Below are 22,245 nucleotides of genomic sequence, written 5' to 3'. Positions count from 1 at the left end.
CACCCTCCAAGAGCGTAATCATTTCTGGAGGGACCAGTGCATGCAAATGTATGAGCTCTGATTCCAAAACCACAGCCAGATGTTATAGACTTGTCATTAAAATCACATGGAGAGGCACTGTTTGCAAAACAATTTCATCCCATAATCTCTTGACTGATGCTTGAACGCCAGCCCAGTCTGCCAACTGGCACCAGGTTGGGAAGGCTCTCAAGCAAATCAGCACATCGCTAGCCCTCACTAACGCAGCAGACTCCATTCTCCCTTCCCCGCCTGCAGTGCAAAGGAGCAAACGTAAGCTTTTTCTGGAAACAACAAAATCACTTAAGATTTCACCCCCTTCTTCATATCTCCACCACCTTCTCCGAGGTCTTCCTCCCCAGTGAATCACAAATTCTGAATACGTTACAACATCAGGATGGCTGTTCCTAACGTGCAGTATATCAAATCTCTATATTCGAAAGCAGTCTCGGCATTCCTACTGCTATTCCACAGCTTTCCCTGGTTTATTTTGCCTTTTACCAGACAGTATTTTCAAGTAGTGTTAAAGCTTTCCCACGTGTCTGTGGACAGCAGCTAAGAAAGAACAGGGAGTGGAACCTGCTATACTTTATCATCGCCATCCGGTTCTTCACTTGAGGGTAAGCTTTTTTGATTTTATACACCAGATGGACTGTTGAAATTTGTTTCTGCAGGAGTTTATAATTTCTTTTATATGACAGTGTCTATGTTCAGGTCCCACTGGTTAAAGGAAATTATTGTGTGCCCTTTCTATTTTGGTGGGTAACTTTAAAGCTACTTTTGTTTTCTTCTCCACAACCTTCAAGCAATACATAAATAGGACCAGATTGTTTTGGAAAAGATACCATCTTGAATAAAGTCACTAGACTTTATTGTTTTGGAACAAACTATAGGATCTACTCCCAGGCAGGATTTTCTTATTTTAAATCAATGTCCTTTCCCTTTTACTAAATGATATCTGTAAGTGATATGAGTATAGCAAAGCCACTAAGAGTATATTTATCCCACAGACAAAGCATTCAAACTATGACTTTAAAAATGAAAGATGTTAGTTGCATTGGAATAGTAAGTTTTGTCTGAATCTAGTACAATTCCCACTGAAACAGATTTCCTGAGCTGAAAAAAATGTAGCTGAGTACTCTTCTACTTGGACATTTTTTGAAAGCAATTCTGTAAAAGGAATTCCTCCATAAACAAAATTTCTGCTCTATTAACCCTCATATAGTTACAAAAAATTACAATTTAATTATTAATTTTAACAAATTAATTAATTTAACAAAGACCCTATGGTATTAAGAAGCGTAGTATGGTTCTTAACTGTTTTTTCATTTAGTAGGTTTAATTCCTATTCAAAGATTTAATCTCTGTTGCACAAATACTATAGTACAGGAAACAAACAGACTAAAAAGATACACGAAGGGAAAAGACAGAGGTTGAAAATACTACAATTAAGCTTGCAGTTTTCAACCTAACTTTTTTTGTTCCCATATTACATTGAGAAAAGCTGTTTTTTACCAAACCACTAAGGATCCCCCCCAGCCCACAACCAAATTGTATTTCCCACAGTCATTATAAGAGTGGGACTTTGGCTTTCAGTCCCAGTGGCTGCAGGCATGGCAGCTGCTGGGAAATGGTGACCATCAGTAATAGCCCCCAGCAGAGATGCTGCCTGGGTCTGCAGCAGCACAGTAGCCTCCATGGGGCTCTGCCTCGCTGGCCCAAGCAGCAGCTTGGCTGCCCAAGCTATTCTCAGGAAACTGAATTTCAAATCTCCCTTTGGTCCATTCCCATCCCCTTACCCTAGCAGGGCAGGATGAAGGGGAAGGCAGGATCAAGAGATACCTTAGTTTAAGTTAAAAGATGCTAAGTCTGTCATAGGCTAAAAGAAGAATAGCAGAAAGTGAACCGAAGTGCTGAAGCAGGTGAAAGGCCATTTATGATTAATAAGATCTTGTATTTTTCATCTTTCCATAACTTTAATTAAACACAAAAAAACAGATATGAAATCTAGTCCTTCACTTTGTGCGATTAAGATGAAAGCAAGATACTGCTTTCATTCACAATTCAGTGCCCTAACACCACACCTCCGTGATAGCTTGTCTTTCAAAAACTGTCCCAGACCACATCAGAAGGGTCTAAACGTGCATCTCCCGTTTCTTCTACTCCATATGCTGCCCTACGCAGCATCTTTGGGCAAGGTGCAGCAGGCAATCTCATTCTGCTTGCTGGCACCGCTCCATTTTACATATACAATACTCATTGGGTCAGCGTCAAAAGAGCATTTTGAGTCAGGACATTCAGGTAATGACGACTGCCTCACTCGCGGTCCCACTCCAATGAATGCCAAACACTTAATCTACAGCTGCCACCAGGATTTCCTACATAACCCAATCCGTCACGCACACGCTGCATAGCAGAGCACAATTCCTTGGAAAGCATAAGCAGCTGGTGGAAACTGGCAGTTTGAGTGGCAGCTGAGCTGCTTGTTGAAGATCTAAAGCCTGGACTTACACTTCTTAAGTGACAGGCATGTGTCTTAACTCTGTGGATGTAGCCTTTAATTGTTCCGGTGCCTGGCAGCCCAAGCAGACAAGAAAATGGCCATGTAAATGTCCTGCTCAACCACAGCGTACTCCCACCGAACACCAAGCTGTACAGGAGGAGTCTGGGCTATGGATGACATTGTGAAGCACAGCATGCCAAGCATGAAATAGCCAGAGAATTCCACTGCCAGTCTGAATTGTTAACCTGTACACAACATAAAAAGTGAATCCTGGATAGCTGGGCAAGTGCCTTGCCTCAGGAGGTAGGATAGTCTCTACCGGAAGCAGAGGAACAGCTCAAGTTATAATTCTGGTAGGAGAAAAAGCAAACAGCTCTTCTCTGGAGGTAATGCTCTCCCCACTGCTCCCCTTTTATAGGCAGAGAGATAAGGACTTAGTAACACAGCATAAGAAAAAGAGAGATGTGCTAAAAAGGTGAAAGTAAAGTTATAGAATGAAAACCTTTAAAAACACTTTGATCCTATGACCATTATGTCTAGTACTGCAAGCAAAACTTTGCTTTTCCCATTTCAATCTGCTATTACATCTGGAGCCAGTACACCAGTTTGTGAGAGAAAGCAATTTTTGCAATAACTTTCCTTTCAATTACATTAGCCTTTGCATTTCTTCAATATAAAGAGAATGAGTGCCTTGACGATACAGGAGAATTTCTTTTGTGAACCTGAGGTTTCTTCATTGTACTTTGAACACTGAAACCTGAGAGATCTGCATAAAAAGTGCAGGAAAAATACAATCCCTCAAGGGAATTGAGATTGCAAATTACTGATGTGCTAATAAGATTCTTTATGTACCAACAGGAATAGAGAAAGAAAGAATACAGGCAATTTCAGTAGGATACATACAAACAGACAAAATTAAATAACACTGTGGGAATAATCCTCTGTAAAAGACATACTTTGCGGCATTTTATTTCTCTCCACTTAGTTAATCGACTAATAGAAAATCCAAGTTATGCCTTTTTTTAATTTAAATAATGCTTCATTTTTTTAATTGCTTAAAGAGTCTAATTATTGCAGAAGTACCTATGCAATCAAATATGATATAGCTACAAAAATTCATTCTAGTATATTATGTTAGAGAGTTCTGCAGACATATGAGCAAAAATTTGGAAGCTAAAAATATGAAAAGAAGGGAGGAAATGCTGCTTTTACTTCCACTGAAACATGCTATATGTGTAGAATTACTCAAGGTACTGAAAACCTGAAAAAAAATCCAAAAGCACATACCTCTCCTTTTTTCCTGTGGTTTCTCAGCTCTGTTTCTTCATTTCACTTTATCAAACCTGCTTATAATTAGTTTTGGCTTTACAGTAAGAATATCTACTCCCGTAATAGCACATGGGCTCAGGATACGGACCATATACACACTCATTTTTAGTTTTTGCGGCATAGGGCAGGCACCTATTTCCAACCTCAAGCAGCACGAACCCTGCAAATACTTGGTCTTCAGAGGAGTATGTTGCTGGGATAAAACTAATGATGAGAACAAGTTATATTTTGATAACTGAAAGGAGTTTCAGACAAAAAAAAATTATTTGGAAAAAATAAAAATCACAGCCTGGAGTTAACACCAGGTAGAATCTGATGCACAAGTTCAAGGAGGGCAGGCCCCCCAAAAACTCCAAAAACCTGAGATGTTTCATCTTGCTGTATCCAAACTGTTATTTTTACTTTCAAGTAACATTAAGCATTTTTCTGCATTAAACATTGAAAAAAGGACAAAACATAAAAAGCTGACAATGGGGGTTTTTTTAATCAACACAAGTGATTTAGGTTGTCTGTTTGCATCAGAGAGAAAAAACAAAAATGAAATCATTTCTAGTGGTCTTCTTCTGATAAATTTTTATTTTAATTTCTTTCTGTAATCACAAGAACATTAAACCAGAAGTGATGAGCAAGTTAATAACACATTTCAAAACTACAGAGGAGTTTTAATTTCCAAACTGAAGTTTCAGTCACTGGCTGTTACATAAAATCCAACTTGCCAATTCTAAGAGCAGTAAGAAGTCTCTCTTTGAAAAAAGGTTTTCTTCATTTTCCATATGATTTCAATTTTTTCCTCCTTGGAACACTGTAACAGTGAGTGAGAAGCTATTTAATTGGAAGTTTAAAAAGAATGGGTACATTTTATATGTTATATAAATCAGAGCAAGAGATCAGTGTTCTTCTCTACAAGAATTTTTTCCAATTTCCAAGGACTTGAAAAGATGGAGTTTCCTAATACATAAAGTTGTGAGAAACCATCTGACTTTGACAAAATATTTTTCTTTTTTAAACCTGTGAGATTTCAGAAGACAAATAACTTCTAATAATATAAGGAAGTTAGCATACCACAGCACAGTAAACCATGGGCATACAGTCTTTCATAGCATCAAGAAAATGATCACTTAAAAAAACCCCTTCAAATGCCTAGAATTTGTCAATATTTGCACTGGAAGTATCATTGCAAGTATAGGGCATAGAGTTAAATGCACATTTACCTTTTTGTGGTTTGTTTTTGTATCTTAATCTATTAGATATCATCATGATTACAGCAAAAATGGCAAATGTTACTAAAAAGCCACAGCAATATGAAGGGCCAGCCACAGCAATTGTAAAGAGTTTGTACTATATGTAAGAATCTATCCCCATATATTTTGTTAAATTATTCTAATAGGACAACTGAAAATGCATTGTGATCAAAGGAAATGACCTCAAAATCCAACTTCTTCTGATGACAACTCTCCTTCCCAGCCCTCCCTTTTCACATACAGAATGAATTTGTGTGCTTTACATAAAGATGCTCTACCAGATCCCCTTCTTACAAACATGCTGCACTTTGCTGTTCTTCTCTATATACCTAGGGCTGATGTGTGAGCATCTTCCTCCAATTTACGGGCCAAAAAAAGTTTGGTTTTTTTCCCCCCTTTTTAAATCAAAGCACGATATTAAAAAAACCTGCCAATTATGGTTAAGTACCTGGTATTATTTTCCTAAGTATTTTCCACAAGTCTTCAAGAATCTGTAGCCTCATACCATTGGTATTAATCAGTATAATACCAACTTAAAAATCTGTATGTAAAAGTGATTTCCTTTAGATACCGGAGCTGTCAGCTATCTAAAGGTTATTCACACTATTTCCCACAAATATGTATTTTTGGTTCCTCAACCAAATACTGCAAATCCTGCTTGTGCTTTTTCTCTCTAATAAAGAGCAATTATCTTGGTAGAAGGAAGGCATCTTTGGTAGGAAACAGACTTAAAAGGCTTGGAAATATCAGTTTTCTGAATTCACAGCCCTAACTTAATGCCAGACTGAAGATTTTTTTCTTTCAACTCCCTCCCACAGCCAGGTCCCTTTTTTCTCTTTTCTAGTCTCTGGAGTATCCTCCCATTTCAGCATCTGTTCTTTTTATACCTCCCTTTTATTTTTTTGAGGAAAAAAAAGGCAAGGAAAAAAAAAAGCTATGCAGCAGTGGAATTTCAACAGCTACTAAGCACATGAAAGAAAAGAAAGAGCAAGCAACAAGCCAAAAGTGAAAGACTTTTAGTATTTGGCTCCCCAGCTACTCAGGACCAACTGTTGTCGCCATTGGTTGGAAGAGCAAGAATTTGCTAGGGCAGTCAGCGGCGACAGGGAGCCCGAAGCTGCCCATTCCCTTCGAGATGTTCAACAGCCGCAGGGAGCTCGCCAACATGAAATCTTGGCAGAAGCTATAGAGGCAGCTCGGGAGTCCCATAGAAGCTACACAATTGCTCATTTGCCTCCCTTGTCTGAGCTCAATATTCCTCTCCCAGCACAGTATTACTCTTCTCTACGGGAATGCTGAGAACTTTCACTGTTCAAAGGCTGTGATCAACACGCAGGTCAGCTTCTTGTCTAACACACCCTTGTTCTTAAAATGAAACTTAGTGTTCACTTTCTCTGACTTTTCATGGGACGGACAGGGACTTTATACATTATTTAATAGGAATTTGAGAATGAAACAGTAACTCCCCAAGGCCCTTCCAAAAAGTACAGGAGATTAAGGAAACAGGAGACTAAAGCTGGAGGTGCTAGAAGTGCCTTTCAGAAAAACCAGCAGTCTTTATGTCCATCTGCACAGTTGTTCAGAGAAACAAAGTTTCTGATGTATTTTCCATTCTACTACATAGCTTCTGTATGCAATTTGCTACATAATTAAGAGATCCAAAAGCACCATGTCACTGGTTTCAATAGAATTTAGTTCAAAACCATTCTTGGACAAAATACCTATTATACCTACTAACAATACTCTGCCTTCTATGCTGCAACATATTGTAAACAATGAGTAGCTATAATTAGTGGCTGAATGTCTAGACATGAGTTAAAATTAATGTTTGGTTAACATGGCACTGTAGCTGTAGATGATGTATCACTGCACATGTATTATAGTAACTATTGTTACAAAAATTCTGTACTGATCAATTTAAAATAACCTTGTAAAGTTTAATTGCTATCTAACATGAGTAATGAATTGAACAAATGTCAGATCCTGGTAAATGTGTCTTTTATCATAAATCAGTATTTCACATACAATAATTATCCCATTAATGCTAAATGAAATGCTTATTGAGTGTATTTAGCATGCACTGTAAGTGGTTGAAACGACCAGGTATATGTAATAATTTCCTGACAGACACAGTTTAAAAAAAAAAAACAAAAAAACCCAAAAAAAACCCCTACACCACCAAACCACTTTGAAAGGCAAATTATACTTGTTAAATAAAGATACTATACATAAGATAATTTTTAATAGAAGCAAAGGCATACTGTCCTAAGTTCTCTTTAACAGTTTCTGAGTTTAACAAACAAAAATACAGTAGTAACCTCCAGTATCTTCCTAAAGCAGAAGGCTCTATGCTTCATTTGGTTTTAGTTCTGTCTTACAAGATGAAGAATGGAGAACTGGTAGTTGCCAATTTATCTAACTTAACACATCTCAGACTTGCCAAGTATGCTGTGATAAATAGCTTTAACTACCTTCTGCTCATCTTTTTATTATAGGACATGACAAAGGGATTTGTAGATTAAGTCTTTAACTTTATTTGTGATACTTTACTGAAGAAAGCTGAAAAGGGCATTTAAGAGGTTTAGTGTGAAAAATACAATTAAAAAAGTAAAAAAAAACCAGCAAAGCTATATTTTACATTGAAAATACCTAAGGTTTTAGAAAAACCTTTAAAGACAGCTCAATGTTGTTATGATCACTGAGCAATGCCATAGACAACTACAGTCATCTTGCTTTCTTTCTGAAATATGTTTTTATAGATTCTGTCTACCTGAGAAACACACATGTAAGTACACTACTGGCTCAGTCTGGTATGCTGAGGAAAGAAGTCCTTTGCTGTCGTATGTAGGAGGAAATGAAGATAAATATACAGCTGTACCAATAAGGCAATTCAATATGCTCTGCACAACGCTGCTCTAAGTCTCCGAACACTCAAACACAAAGACTCCTGCAGTCAGATTAAAGGGACGCCATCAAAGCTTCGGCTTCTTCTTCCCTTTCCGTTCCTAAGCTCAAATCCATCACATACTTTTCTCGTGTAGGTTTCAAAATGAGAACTCATCTTCACATTTTTCTCTTTTGGCAAATCACTCTGGCATGAGCCTCGTGTCTTTTTGAAACAGTTTGCCTGCAGGCCACCACAAACATTGCAACAGTTTCTTTTAATAATTTTATACTGCTGTGATCAGTGAAAGAAATGCATGCATCTGTATTTGCTACCTTGTAAACAAAAGGCTTTCTAAAAAGCTTAGGAAAGCTTAAGAGTGAGCCTCCTTATTGATTAGCAATTTATGTGCACCACTAATAACCATTACCATCAAATCATTATCATTAACCATTATGATTAAATGGTCCTTATCCTCATCCTCTATACCATGTTAACCAATCGTGTATCATGAAATAAAAAAGTTTTTTCAGCTCTTTCAATATATTTTGCACAATATATCATGTAAGTCACCTCATGTTGTGAGGCACCTCTTGCCTGATACAGAGACTAAGGAGTTGTCCAAGTTAGTGGGCAGATTAATTTACTTCTTACCTGTTACAAACGGCAACTGTTTTCCAACCATCTCATTAAAGTAGTGGTTCTTAGCTGACAGTTTTAACAACCCCGTATCCCAAAAACTGTCACATGAATCTTGAAGTACATAATTACTACAAGAGAGAAAGAATTATGTTGACTGGAATATTAGTGAATAAAGTTCACCAAATTGTGACTGAAATCCTAGTATGATCAATAGATTAATTATCATATCATTCTGTCATCTACATGACAGAAGCCTGGCAGGTGTTGCAAAGCCATCGTCTAACAAACTGTTGATCCAGAATGAACACAGATTTGAAATCCAGAGAAAGAAACACAACATGTTTATGTAAACCTATAAACAAATATAGATGGGACAGATACCTGCCAAATATGAAGTCACCATAGGCTCTACTTCTGCCTACTATTTCTGACATTCAATATACTTTGTTCTTGTCCTGTATATGTTTAGAACATTTTGAATACTGTTTTATAGGCCATTTTATAAGGCAAGCATCACTGTAACCTTGTAATTTAAAGTGTGAAATAAAAATACTTACTGGAAAAACACTGGCTAACTGTTTTACTGATTTTGTTTATTAAATTTTCAGAAAAAAAAAAACTGCCTTGAAGAGTAGTACTGCTTACGATGACAGCATAGGAGCAAAATACATTTGTACAAGGACCCTGTGCAAGGAATGGAAATAGTCCCCATTTGTCTAGCCAAGCGCACATTTTCACTGCTGCTCTTCCCTGTCTTGGTTCATAGACTTCAGTGCTCTCTTGATAGTTATGCTGCTGACTCAGGCTACGGGTACGGGTAATCAAATATTATCTTTTTTAAAATCCCCAAATATTGAATGTGTTCAAAAAATTAAGTGATTGTGACTTACTTGCAAAATAACTGGTCACCAAGAGATACAGCCATGCTCAAAGCTATTAGTCTGCTGATTCAAGCTCAGAAACTGTTTTAACCTCAGTGGTAGCTCAGCTTCCCTAACTCCCCCGTCCAGCAGCATCACAGGCTTCACGCCATCCTTTCTTGGCGGTGTTCTATTAGAACTATGCTAGCGCACCATTCAAAGCATCGTTTGTTTCGCTCCCCACAAGGTTCACTATGTACTTCACTTGGGGTACCATTAGAAATCTTCTTCAGAACAACCTACCACTACAAGAGAGATTTTTTTGTATGGATGGATGTAAGACTGTGTGCATGCGTCTGTGTATACGTATGTCGATCTTTATCTGAATTATCACCTTTAAAAGTACTTAAAATGCTTTACCTTTTAGGTGCATCTACCATGGGATATCTGTGACATCTATTAACAGACAGAACTCCACAGAGGTTATATAGCTATGTTCTTTGTTTAATATGAGATTCTTTTCATATATGTAGATCTTCTCCAATAGATATTTATCAAGTGCTAATAGGCTGATAAACTGATTATACCACTACTCACCACAAAAGCTGGTGATATTCTTTATTCCATCTTACTGTTAAAAAAAACCAAACAAAACCAAAAACCACCCCCAAATCTTTTTCTCCTCACTATTGAACAGAGACAATCCTGGAAATAATAAAATATCATATATTTTTGTCTTAAAAATTTCCCTTCTATATAGACCTATATCCTTTATGTGCCACTTTGCATTTTAAAATCAAGCAAAGATTATTTTATTGCACCTATTTACATTTCTTATTTTCTACTCATGTTACCACTTGCTTCAGAGACTGAAGCTGAAAATCCTTATTAAAGATGGGGCTAAAACATTTTTTATTCTCTCACAATTCCTGAAACTTCTCAGAGCACCTTAGCATGTGAGAATCTGTGTATTTAAAAGTCTCTGGGAAGAGTGTGAAAGTGGTTGTTATTTTATGCCAAAGCTAATATTGCAATATACTGGTGATATTTTTATGGCCACACCTAACCAACCTTTCTTTAGATCCTTCCTGCCTGAGTGATTAAAGAATAATATTTGTAACTGTACAACTTTTTTTTAATGACATGGCTGAAATAGAGTCCATTACAGGCTACAGTGTCTCTCAGAATATGGGGTGAAAATTCTGTTAAAACAGCAAAAAGTTTCCAGTTGACTCACGTTAGAAAAACAAACTATGAAATTCAAGGACCACTGCATGAAAATATGAAAAAATAGTGAGCTATATTTCTCCTTTGTTACAGGGTACAAACAGAAAGTAGAAACAGAAGAGATTCAAGGTAATGCAAGACTGAAACGAGGAACCACACTCCTCATGAGTGAATTAGCCCTTAAATAATAAATAAACAAATAAATATAAACAAAAAAAAAGCCAGGCTTAAGGACTACAATTGACAGGGATGGACAGCACCGATTAACATGTTGGAGGTAACATCAGATTAAATCAAGGTATGCTGAGTATAAGGCAAAGCCTGTGCACCCCCAGCCTTATACCTGAGGATATAACCAAGGGACACAGTTACCCTTCATCTCAAGACAACCTCCGTTTGAGTGGGGGTCCAGGCAGCACTAGCACCAATTCCTCCAGAGCCGGAGTCAAGTTTTCCCACATTTCCACCACTCAAAGCATTGCCCCGGGGCGAGTGGTTGCCCTGGCATCCAGAGGCAGCCTGGCAATCAGGCTAAACCCACGAAAAGGCAGACAGTTGAGGCTGTGTCTGGCATATGCCAAAAAAGAGATGAAAGAACTGAAATTACATCGCTTTGCAAGAGTTTGCACGGCATAACAGAGATCACAGAACCACCTCCTCAGAAGACAAATTATTCACAGAAGTAACAGGTGATATTACAGCACGAAATGAATAGACTATTAGCCTTCAGCAAATGGGGTATTTATTGTTTTTAAATTGTACATCAGTGCTCAAGCCACGATGATATTTATACTGCACATCAAACTGCAAGAATGAGAAAGTAGTGAGCTAAAACTGAGTTCTTAGATTAGTGATCTTGTATGCCCTGAGGGAGTATGAGACCCAAACAGATGCACACATAAAGTAAATAAGGTACAATGATACTGGGGGAATAATGCCAACCAAGTCACCAATATGAAAAAGCTGCTGTTCAGAAACGTCCAACAGATATCAGACTCCCATCTCAATAGACAGTTTGGAGGGAACAATCCTGAAATAAGAGTAAGCACAGAGCTAAGAACATCTCCAAGAAAAGCACTGGCCAGTCCTTTTACAGTACCATGGCCAGAGAGCAGCACACATACCTCCATTGTAGCACTCAAAACAAGCTGGCATACACCAGAATGCTATACTGTCATTTTATCTTTGTATTTAGAAGATTTCCTCAGAGGAGGAAGCTGAAACGTCAACATACCAGTATCAAAAATTCTGTTTTCTTCCTTCAGCTTTTAAGTTGTAGATATTAACAAAGATGAAATGCTGATCTGTTCAAATAGAAGGGCAATTTTGACCTTAGCGCATTGCCATAAAAACAAAATGTGTTGTTTTGATATTTACAAGATGCCAGAATTAGCTGCACTTCACAATCAGCCTCATACCATCTTTGCTAAAACAGCCTTGCAAAAGCCCCTCTGGAGGAGGAGGGGGGGGGGGGGAGGAAGAAAAAAAAAAAAAGAAAAACAACAGTTACCCGTAGAGGATTTACAAACCAAACTTCAAAAACATCGAATTGAGCACTTGAGCTCTGTAGACAAAGGATGTACGAAGCCCAAACTGGAAGCATACTCTACATATAGGTAAAATCTGTTCCAACACCAGCTAAAAAGCAGCCAGTCATTGTCAAAGCTGCTGCGGAGGACGAAATCCGCTATCCAGGTGGCAATGGAGGGTGCCGCGTAGATTAATGAGAAATCATTAGTTGCACAAGCCACGCTCCTCCCGATTTGTCCATACACCGTTACATTTGTCTGGCAAAATATGAGACAGAGAACTGTTACTTTGAGATGTTTTGGCCATGTACAACTGCTGTTATACAGCTTATTAGTGAGCCACACCGAGCACTCAGAGCTTAGGAACTGAGCAAAGCAGACATGCAAAAGAGACAGGTTTTAACTGATGTCTGACCAGTCAATCATAAGAAGTAGCGGCAACGCAGTAAGCACTGCAGTGGCATCAGTGACAGGGTGTGCTGTGGGTGGCTGGAGAAGGCCCTAACAGCTACCAGAAGAAACATCTACACTGCTTCCGAGCTTTTCATTTTATTAAACATCTCTCAGTAACACACCAGTGTAAGGTCCTGTACAGCCTTCAAGGATTTCTAATTTTTATTTTATTCACTCCTTATTTCAACAACAAAGATCCTGCATGCCTTTAGAGGAATATTAATGATGCAGAAGACCCAACCCTGAACCCTGTGAAAGCCATTACAGTTCACCCAGAGTAACTGGGGTGATGCCAGCTCAGTTTATTATATCACCTTTGTTTGTTTCCCTTAAAACATGATGCTACAGTGAACCAGGGATGTTAATGTATTTCCATGCCATGCTGCACTTGTTTTTATTGCCAGAACTCCGTACTTAATATAGCTGATACCTTCTACGTGGCTAAGACATCTTAATGAGCTCAGCACAACCATGCACAGAGGCCTACACCAAAGATCACTGCCTTGTGAGCCGTTTATTGGGGCAGGCATGGATCACTGTCCGAATATTACTGCTAGCTCCAGACTAACTAATGCAGTTTTAACAAGCTAAAAATGTCTTGCTAAAACGAATCTGTCAGTATAAATAAGTGACATTAAAGCGGGCACACAGTGTAATACATTTACCAAGGCCATCACATGGTAGTAGGAATTAGCTTTGGTACTTGGCATGTTTCTATGCTGATAATGGCTAAGGTTTTTGCATATATTTTTTTTATTCTGGCAATTTCTGTTGCTAAAAGAGATCTTTCTGTCAACTTGATGCATGTAGTTGGTATAAGACAAAATCCTTTCAAAGAACATCCCAGTATCATTAAATTGTACCACTAATAAGTCTGTGCCTGAGGAGTCCTGCCTACCCCGTGCACTGAAACAGCATTACCCCGGGCAAACCCTCTGACCTCAGCCTTTAAAAGTACATACAGTACCATACTAGAGGAACACCAGGTTAGTACCACTCTACTGACCTGCGATGCTACAGATGGTTCATGTACATATATCTTTACATAGCTTTAAGCTTTAAGATTAAAGCATCTACATAGCTTTAATCAAGATAGTAAGATGCGCTTCCTGGGAGATGGGATTCAGTCTCAGTCCAGCGTTGCACCAGTGTAGTACAAGATCGGCTTTCAGGCTTAAACTGAATCCATGCACTTACCTGTGCATTTACAAATATGGAGCTCCTTATATGCTATATACAATTAAAAGTAGGATTGTTATAGAAACACCCACCCACACATTTGAGAAGGTTCTTTTGCACTGCTCTGAGAATAGAAAGAAATCTTTAAATTCAAATATAAATAAAAGTATGTCTGATGTAGTGCTCCCCTGCACAGCCAGAAAAATATAAACAGAGCTCAATCACAAAACAGAGCTCCTCAGCAGAGACAGCCAGAGAGAAGCACCTTAAATCCAACACCTCCTTCTGTTCCGAGTAACTTTTCACATCGATTTTCCAAACACTAGGAGGTTTTTTAGTAAGTTACCAACCCCTTCCAATGAGGGTCATACATGCAAGCAGTCCAAATCTGGATTTAAAAAAAATGAAAGTGTGAGGTAATGATGGGTGCTGCAGCACTGCTTTTTCTACACGATTGGCTCCTCAGTTGCCATTTTATACATCTCTTAGCATTCTTCTCCACAATGGAAAAGGAACATTCCCCTTGACTGTGCGTGAAGTTTTTCAGCTATTTACTGCCATACAAAAATCAGACTGAAAAAAGCAAAATTCTCTTAAAGAACCTCATAGTACTTTTTATGCATTCAAATTTGTAAGCCTGCTGGCAACTAAGATATGGCCACAAATACAGCTGAGTCATGGAAAAACAGAATAAACGTACCATGACTTACAGTTTTATGATTTACCACAGAAAAGTAACTGAACTGTCTGGATCACTGCAATTTTCTCTTCCCTCCCAAGCCTGGATCGCTCACAATTACAGCAAAGTATTTCAATTACTTTGAAAACCAATTCCTTTTTAAAAAAAATTGTACACTGCAGAGAGGACCACAAGATAAAGCTGTTTGACTGTAAGAAAAGGAGCTGAAAAGCGCTCAACAACAGTCTGTGACTAAGCGTCTGGCAGATCAGGTAGGGGGGCAGGTGAATCACGAGTGTGAGACTGCATGTGTCACTGTTTGGCAGCAGCCGTTCGTAATCTGGGTTGAGGTGTAGAGGTTGCACGGTTTGCATTGACCTGTGTAGGCTGCTGGAAGACTTGGGAACTGATTAGCCCCTGTTGCTCCTCCATCTACAGCTTCCCCTTGTGAGGCCAAGGGCTCTTCCTCAGCCATTTGTCCCACACAGCCTTTCGAGGCTTTTCAAATGGGCAGCTGCAGCAGATCATCGCACCGACATTAGCTGTGCTTCCTACATTACTCAGCTGTGGCTGCATTATAGATGCTGGCTGCGTAAGTACTGTGTGCTCTCATCTTTCTGGGTACTGTTCCTGACAGCGGCAAGCCAAAAAACAAAGAGACCAGGTCTTAAAGGTCAAGGAATATTATATGTGTCATTTCAACCTATCTTCAGCTCAAAAAAACCCAACCACCAAACCTCTTTTTCTTTAAGCTTAGCTTAGTCAAAGTTAACCTTGTTCTAGCTTATCAAGAAACATTTATCTATTTCACATTTTTCCAGTACTTCTAGGGAAATACAAAAGAATGTTAAATAAAATGTTTAAATCCATATACATACTTGAAGCAAATATCACCATACTTCATAGTAATGGTAAATTAGCCAAGTCCCTTCTTCCAGCATCCTTTTCTGTGGCAGACTAAAGAACAGTGCTATGAAATGGCTTAATATTCTTGCTTATCTGTACCATTATTGTGAACAATGCTGATGAACAGTGAAAGGGATGCTCGGAGGGCAGCCCTATGCCCAAGACCAGCACCAGGATTGTGCTCCCTCCTTCACAAGCAAAAAGGGACATTATGAACAGTCCTTGTACTGATCTACTGCACAAGTACGCATTTTACCTTGCTTATATATGAATTCATTCTCCCTCTGAGCAATCTCCCATTTTTCCTGCTTTGGTGACTTGTCCCTGATAAAGCAAGCTGAAAACTGCAGGACAAGTTCTCGTTCATCTAAAAAAAAAAAATATCAGTGGGAGTTTTCCCATTTGGGGCTCAATATTCAGAAGTGTAGAAAGCGTATTTCGTAATATCTTCTGTCAACAATACCAGATGCATTTCCAATATAAATAATTTGTGGGATATCTATTTATTGACATTTCAGATGACCAAACATTGTTATATCTTGATCTTAATTATATTTTGTATAATTTGGTATCTGAGAAAAGGTTAAGGACCACACCTGACCCCTTTATAGAGCTGTCAGCAGTGTTTCTTCATAGGTTAGAATCCTGGGGTTGAATATGAAACTTAAGCTGAATTGCCATGACACAACGACAACTAAACAGTAGCAAAGCTAGTCTGGTTTAGGCCAGTACAAAAAGCTTGTAGAAAGGGAAAAAGCACGTAGCTAACTCCATACCAAAATATAAATTGATGGTAACTTAAACCCAAAATACATCATTTCATCCTGCAGTATATCTTCCTAAATTTGAGCTCCAACCTCTAGCAAACGCTTGCCACGAATGCAGGATTTTTCTCTGTCACACAGCCTACGGACAGTTTTGGACGGGTAATTCACAACAGCCTATTCCTGCGGCCTGGACACAGGAAGCGTGGCTAAAAGGCCAGAGACAGTAACTTCAAGGACCAAACCTTAATGCACATGGGCAGAGAAGGAACCGTTCACCACCTAAACTGTTTCAAAGCCAATCCTGTTTCTTGGGCTGGGGACAGTGCCTTGCCCATAGAGAGCAAATTTAAAGATCAGGGTTCTTGATGTGGTAGATTAGGCTCTTCTTCCACACATTTTGCTTGCTGTGTAATTTGATCATTAACAATCTTTGTGGCAGTTCCAGATAAAAAATGTCCTTAATGTCTTTTAAAGGCAACATTTTTTCTCCTGAAATTAAAACGTTTTCAGGTTATTTTTTTAATCACAGAAAAAATTATCACTGCCAGTACTAGTAATATATTAATTATTTAACTGAAATAAATGCATCTGTTAATGTGTTTAATTAAGCATACAAAGCTCTTTATTTGATGTTATTTGTATTTAAGATTTCCTGTTTTCCCTGAAGTATTTATTATCCAATGCATGAGTCTTCTCATCTTAGCTACACTCTGGGATTGAAGTACTATTTTATATCAGCATTCTCAGCTGCTTTTATCATGAACAGATATATTACAAACCATGTTAATGAGCTGTTTAGTATTCATATATTAGACTTTTCCTCATTTTATATGGAAATAATACTATAAAAATTCTAAGAATACTAGTTTTATGTGCATGATAATGATGAGATTCAAAGCAAATAAGAAGGAGGAAATCTGTGATGGCAGTGAATATGAAATGGATTAGTACATCGTCAATGTGCTTTACATTGGTATAAAATTATTAAGCATGTAATTAAGTAGGATCAATTTCACTGTTTGTTTTTGGGGTAATGTTTTAGCTATTTTAGATGTTTCATCTTTAAGAATTTAATTTCACACTTTAATGATCTTCTTGTAATTTCCTCCTCCTGCTATGAAGTCACATAGTCAGGATACGCCTGAAATCCACTACATATCACGAAGTGACTAGGGTGGAAGGCCAGGCCAAAGTCACTGCAACAGAAGATAAGAACAAGGCAAATTAAATAATTTTGTAAATACAAAAATAGTTCAGTTCAGCTGACCTTATTCATCAGACGCATTCAAATCCCCAGGATTGTTAGCAGGAAAGAAATTATATAGTTACTTGCAGCAACTGCAGCTTTGACCTGGCTGACCTCAGAGACATCTCCAGTGCAGCCAAAGTGAAATGAGATTTGGCGTTATAGGAGCCTAATGAGTAAACCGTCAGCCTTCAGTACACTTACATCTGCATGCGGGTCACAGAAATAAATAAAAAATTAAAACCCCAGCTTTGGGGAAAGTGGCAAGAGAGAAGACTATTCTCTATATTGGCTAGAGAACTTACTACTGCGTTACTGAATAAAAACCCAACCGTGAAAATAAGTCTGCTATTAAACTGAATTGTCTCATTTTGAACAGGGAATTACAAATCAATGAAACAAAGCATTTGTTGTTATGGAAAATCCAACGTCTGAGTAGGTTCCCTTATTAATTTTATACGCTGGACAAAGCACACCACCAACGCTCTGGATTGAAGGGGGTGAGGAGGTTGGAGACAAATTCACTGAAAGGCTAGACAACAACAGGTGCTATGTATTTTACTAAAAAAATACAGTCAGAGAGGATAGATTTCAGTAAGAATAATGTATCTTTATTTTATTATTATACCGAACAGGTATTATACTATACTATATCTCTCTTAATAGTAGAGTAGATATCCATTATTTACACTAGCCATTATTTGTACCTGTTCTTTGTACTTGAACATACCATTAGCTTTAGGTTATGAAGCACACTTGTAAACTAAATTACCTCCTGCAACAAGAAGCTAGAAAACCAAAGACTGCAGCACATCAGAGATCTACCTTAGACAACTTTACATTGAATAGTTTAAAAAATTACCTAAAATATCAAACAGCCCAGTATAGAAGTAGAGCAGAAAAAGTCGGAAGGAGTTAGAAAATGCCATCTCAATATTCTCTATAGCCTCACCATAAAGGCAGCAAGAGACGCTCTTCATAGCCTTGGCATACTTACGAATGTTTAAGAAGTGGAGCAAAGAGAAGAAACACTTTAGAGGTAATTTTACTATAAGATGGAAAAAAAAAATTATATTCTTCCATCTAGATTTTGTTTCAACACTTAAATAATGAAGAATAAGCTTGCCACATCTTTCCTTTGGAGTAATTCATGTTATTGCAAATACATCATTAACAGCTATACCTTCTAAGAAGCTGTGCCTTTAATGAGGTTATAAATGTCAGATGGTAAAAATTAATTTAGCATTCTCCTTGAGGAAATATATACTCAAACTCCGGTCCGATCCTATAAACGCCTGTTCTCATGAGTAGAACTAATTTGAAATTATTTCATATTGGGCATATCCAAGTTTTACATACAATTTAAGACCTATTTCTGAGGGCACAGATCAAGTCCTACAAAGTAGATACACGTGGATGTCGATGCATCTTTGAATAATGTGAGATGAAGGTGTTCAGCAATACAGACTTTAAAATGTTTCATTTGGCACAGTTAAGTTTCACCCAGAAGTACTGGGGCATGAGTAAGAGCTGCTAAAACACGGACTTTCTGGATTAGATCTGTACATCTGTAAATTAACATAAGGAACTAAATCCTGAAGTATACTTTTTGAAATGAAATCTTTTCCATCATTTCCTCTTCTGCTTTATTAAAAGGCTAAAATGTAGCACAGTTGAATCCAGACTGCTGGCTACAGTGAGTTGCGCTCCTTTGTCATTGTTATGCATTATTCTTTGTGAGCAGAGGTTTTTGTCTTGCGTTATTTCTTCGTCCATAGCAAAGTGCCCTCTTTGCTGACTAAAACTACTGTGCATTTTATCGCTAATAACACATCTACATTCTTATTTGAAATCACAGCCCTATTTTCAAAAAGAGCAATTTTACTTTTCTTCCAGAAAGCCATCTGCTTGCTAATGAGAGTTGTTTTCATCAGTAATTTTGAGAAGAAAAATGCTTATTACACTTTAGCACTTTTTAAGTGACAAATAAAGAATACCATCCAGCCCACTATTTAAACACACTACATTTCTCCCAGTTCAGGATCTACAGGCCAGATGTATCATTATAATTATAAACATTTGTAATGAGTCTCGGTGCAGTTGGGGCCCACAGTTAAGTAGCATCACCTCAGATAAAAATCTTTCAACAAGAAATTTCATACATAAGATTGCTGTAATTTATAAAACCCTGCATTATCAAAAATTACCTTTTTATACCAGCAAAGCCAAAAAGGCTTTTGATTATGCTATGTACTTGCGGTTTTTTTCTAAATATATTTTTAAATTTTATCAATGCCTAATCAATAGACAATTCTGCGATACAGCAATTTCTCTACCTCCCTTTTACCAAAGCTATTCCTGGTAGAGAGTGCACTGACAGCCTAACAATCAACGCTCTCACAATCATCTTGATATTTGGCTGAATTATCCTGCTTAAGGTGCATTGCTCATTTCCCAAAATACTTTCTTTTCCTGATGCTGACTATTGAACAGTGGTAGCATGACAAGACAGCAAGAGATAAAGGACTGTTAACGGGAAGATAAAAACTGAGACAGAAAATGAAGGAATAAGAATTTGGATATCAGTGACGAGAAAAGGATGAGACCTATGAGAGGGGAAAGGGAATCTGTTTAGGATGATGACAGAGGAAAACTACAGGAACGTGGAGGATGAAAAATAGTTTTCACAGTAATTTTAGTAGTTTTGTCAGCAGAACTAAGAAGCAGCGAGAAAAGTGGGAAAATAATGAATAAAGCAACAGTGAGGACTAGGGCTAAAAAAAAATTATGGGAAAATGCAGAGCTGGAGTGAAAGGATAACTCAAGTACAGGAGGCCCTGCAAGAGTTGCAAGGACATAAATATGAAAGGAAAGAGGAGAAAAGAAAATAAGTAATAAAATTGTTAAGTTGTGAAAGAGAATGCAAATTAAATAGATTCTAAATAAGTGTGCATGGAAACAGGGACAAAAACATCACATCAGTACACATAAAACTAAATAAAGTACATATCAAACTAAATAAAGAGCTTCAAAAAAAACAAATAAAAAACCACGCTGCAATCTCACATCTCTCCCCTTCATCACTTGCCTATGTGATCAGTGACTGCCCCACTTTTTCAGGCAGACAGGCATTTTTTGCCCCAGTCTATCTTAGAGACTCACTGGTGCAGTTTCTTTCAACCACAGTGCTATTGTTTAGCTCCTCACTGGGATCTCCTGCGTTGACACTGCAGAAGATGCATCCCTCCTGTGAAACCAGAGGACTATACCTGAAAGATGGCCCATGCCCAAACTGTGATTAACACCGAAACATGTGTCTTTTTTGTGGCCAAATACTGTCAAGAAGGTCAATGCTGGGGAAAAAAAAAAAAAAGTCTTTAGGTTAGGCTTAACAGCCAGCACAACCTCATGAAAGAGAAACTGTGCCAAGTCTTTCCGCCTCTTCTCTCCACATGTGCACTTTTTTGCGGGGTGTAATTTACAGCTTAGCTATGAAAATAAAAATGCTTTGGGTTAAAAACTTGAAAACAAAGTCTTGGTCAAAGTATGAATTACTTTTATAGGTTTTTCAAAAGATTGATTTTTTCATTTTCTTGTCTTATGAGTACATATCCCATTAGATCTGCTTCTGTGTAGGAAGTGCAATTTTAGCAAGCAATTAATCCATAAATGAGCTGTTTCAGAGTTTTAGGTTTTGGACATCATCCTTCAAAGGCTCTGTCCTGGCCTTGTATTATACCTACATGTTTCCACAGATCTTAAAAGAGGCTCTTTTTGTCAGCAATCATTTAATTGAATTCCCTGTGAACTGCTTTTGGAAAAGACATGCACAAGATAATCAGCCATAGAAAAAAATTTAAAAAAAAGGTAGTATTTCTAATGACCATGTCACTGAGAGATACAATGACCTTTAAGTCCTTCAATCCTGAACTTCTTGTTGCATACTTTATTCCAAAAGAACATATGCAGCCAGAGTGCTACAGAAATTATACCTATTTGAACCTGGACCTCTTGCCAGGGATGCCGAGTTTCTGTGCAATAACAACGCCATGATTCCCTGCGTAGTTCTCATCTTTCACATAGACTGGAGATTCTGTGATTTTGACACCATCAACCCACCAACCAAATTAATAAACAAACATTTTTCAAAATGTGCCCCGTGTGGAAAGGCAAAAAAAAAATCTAATGCTGCATTTTATGTACTCAGATGGTCAAAAGAACTCTAGCACTTTCCTGAGTACAAGGGAAAATCTTGCCTAAAGATAATTTCATATTATGAGCACAAAGCATTTAAAAAATGAAGGAATTCTTCTTTCTTAAACTTTGTGCACCACACAGATCTCCCACTACACATTTGCAAGGTGTGAATCATTACTAGTAAGCCAGAAACGAGCTAGCCTTACAAAAACCTATTGGCCTATAATAAAAGTTAATGTAACTATTTACATTGGTAAGTTGTAAATAATTGTTTAAATACCCACATATATAACACACTAACTTCAGAATGATAACCAAAACCTATTGCAAAGTCTTCAGCTACCTTTTAAGGCAATTACGTTTGGCTGAAACAGGATTGGGTGTGTGGACTATGTAAAGGACAATGTTAAAGAACTTTCAGAATAGAAATGAACACACAGAATAGAAAATAAACAAAAAAAAGTTATTGAATGCTTTTAGTCTTTAAAATTATTAAAAAAAATTTAGCAGAAGCAAGTAATTCCATTCCCTGACAAATTCTGATGTTTACCTGAGTGGGGCATGTCACTTTCAAAACAATCATTT

The sequence above is a fragment of the Ciconia boyciana genome, chromosome 10 (genome assembly GCF_034638445.1).
Source record: "Ciconia boyciana chromosome 10, ASM3463844v1, whole genome shotgun sequence".
Taxonomy (NCBI): Eukaryota; Metazoa; Chordata; class Aves; order Ciconiiformes; family Ciconiidae; genus Ciconia; species Ciconia boyciana.
Note: the sequence above shows the minus strand (reverse complement) of the source record.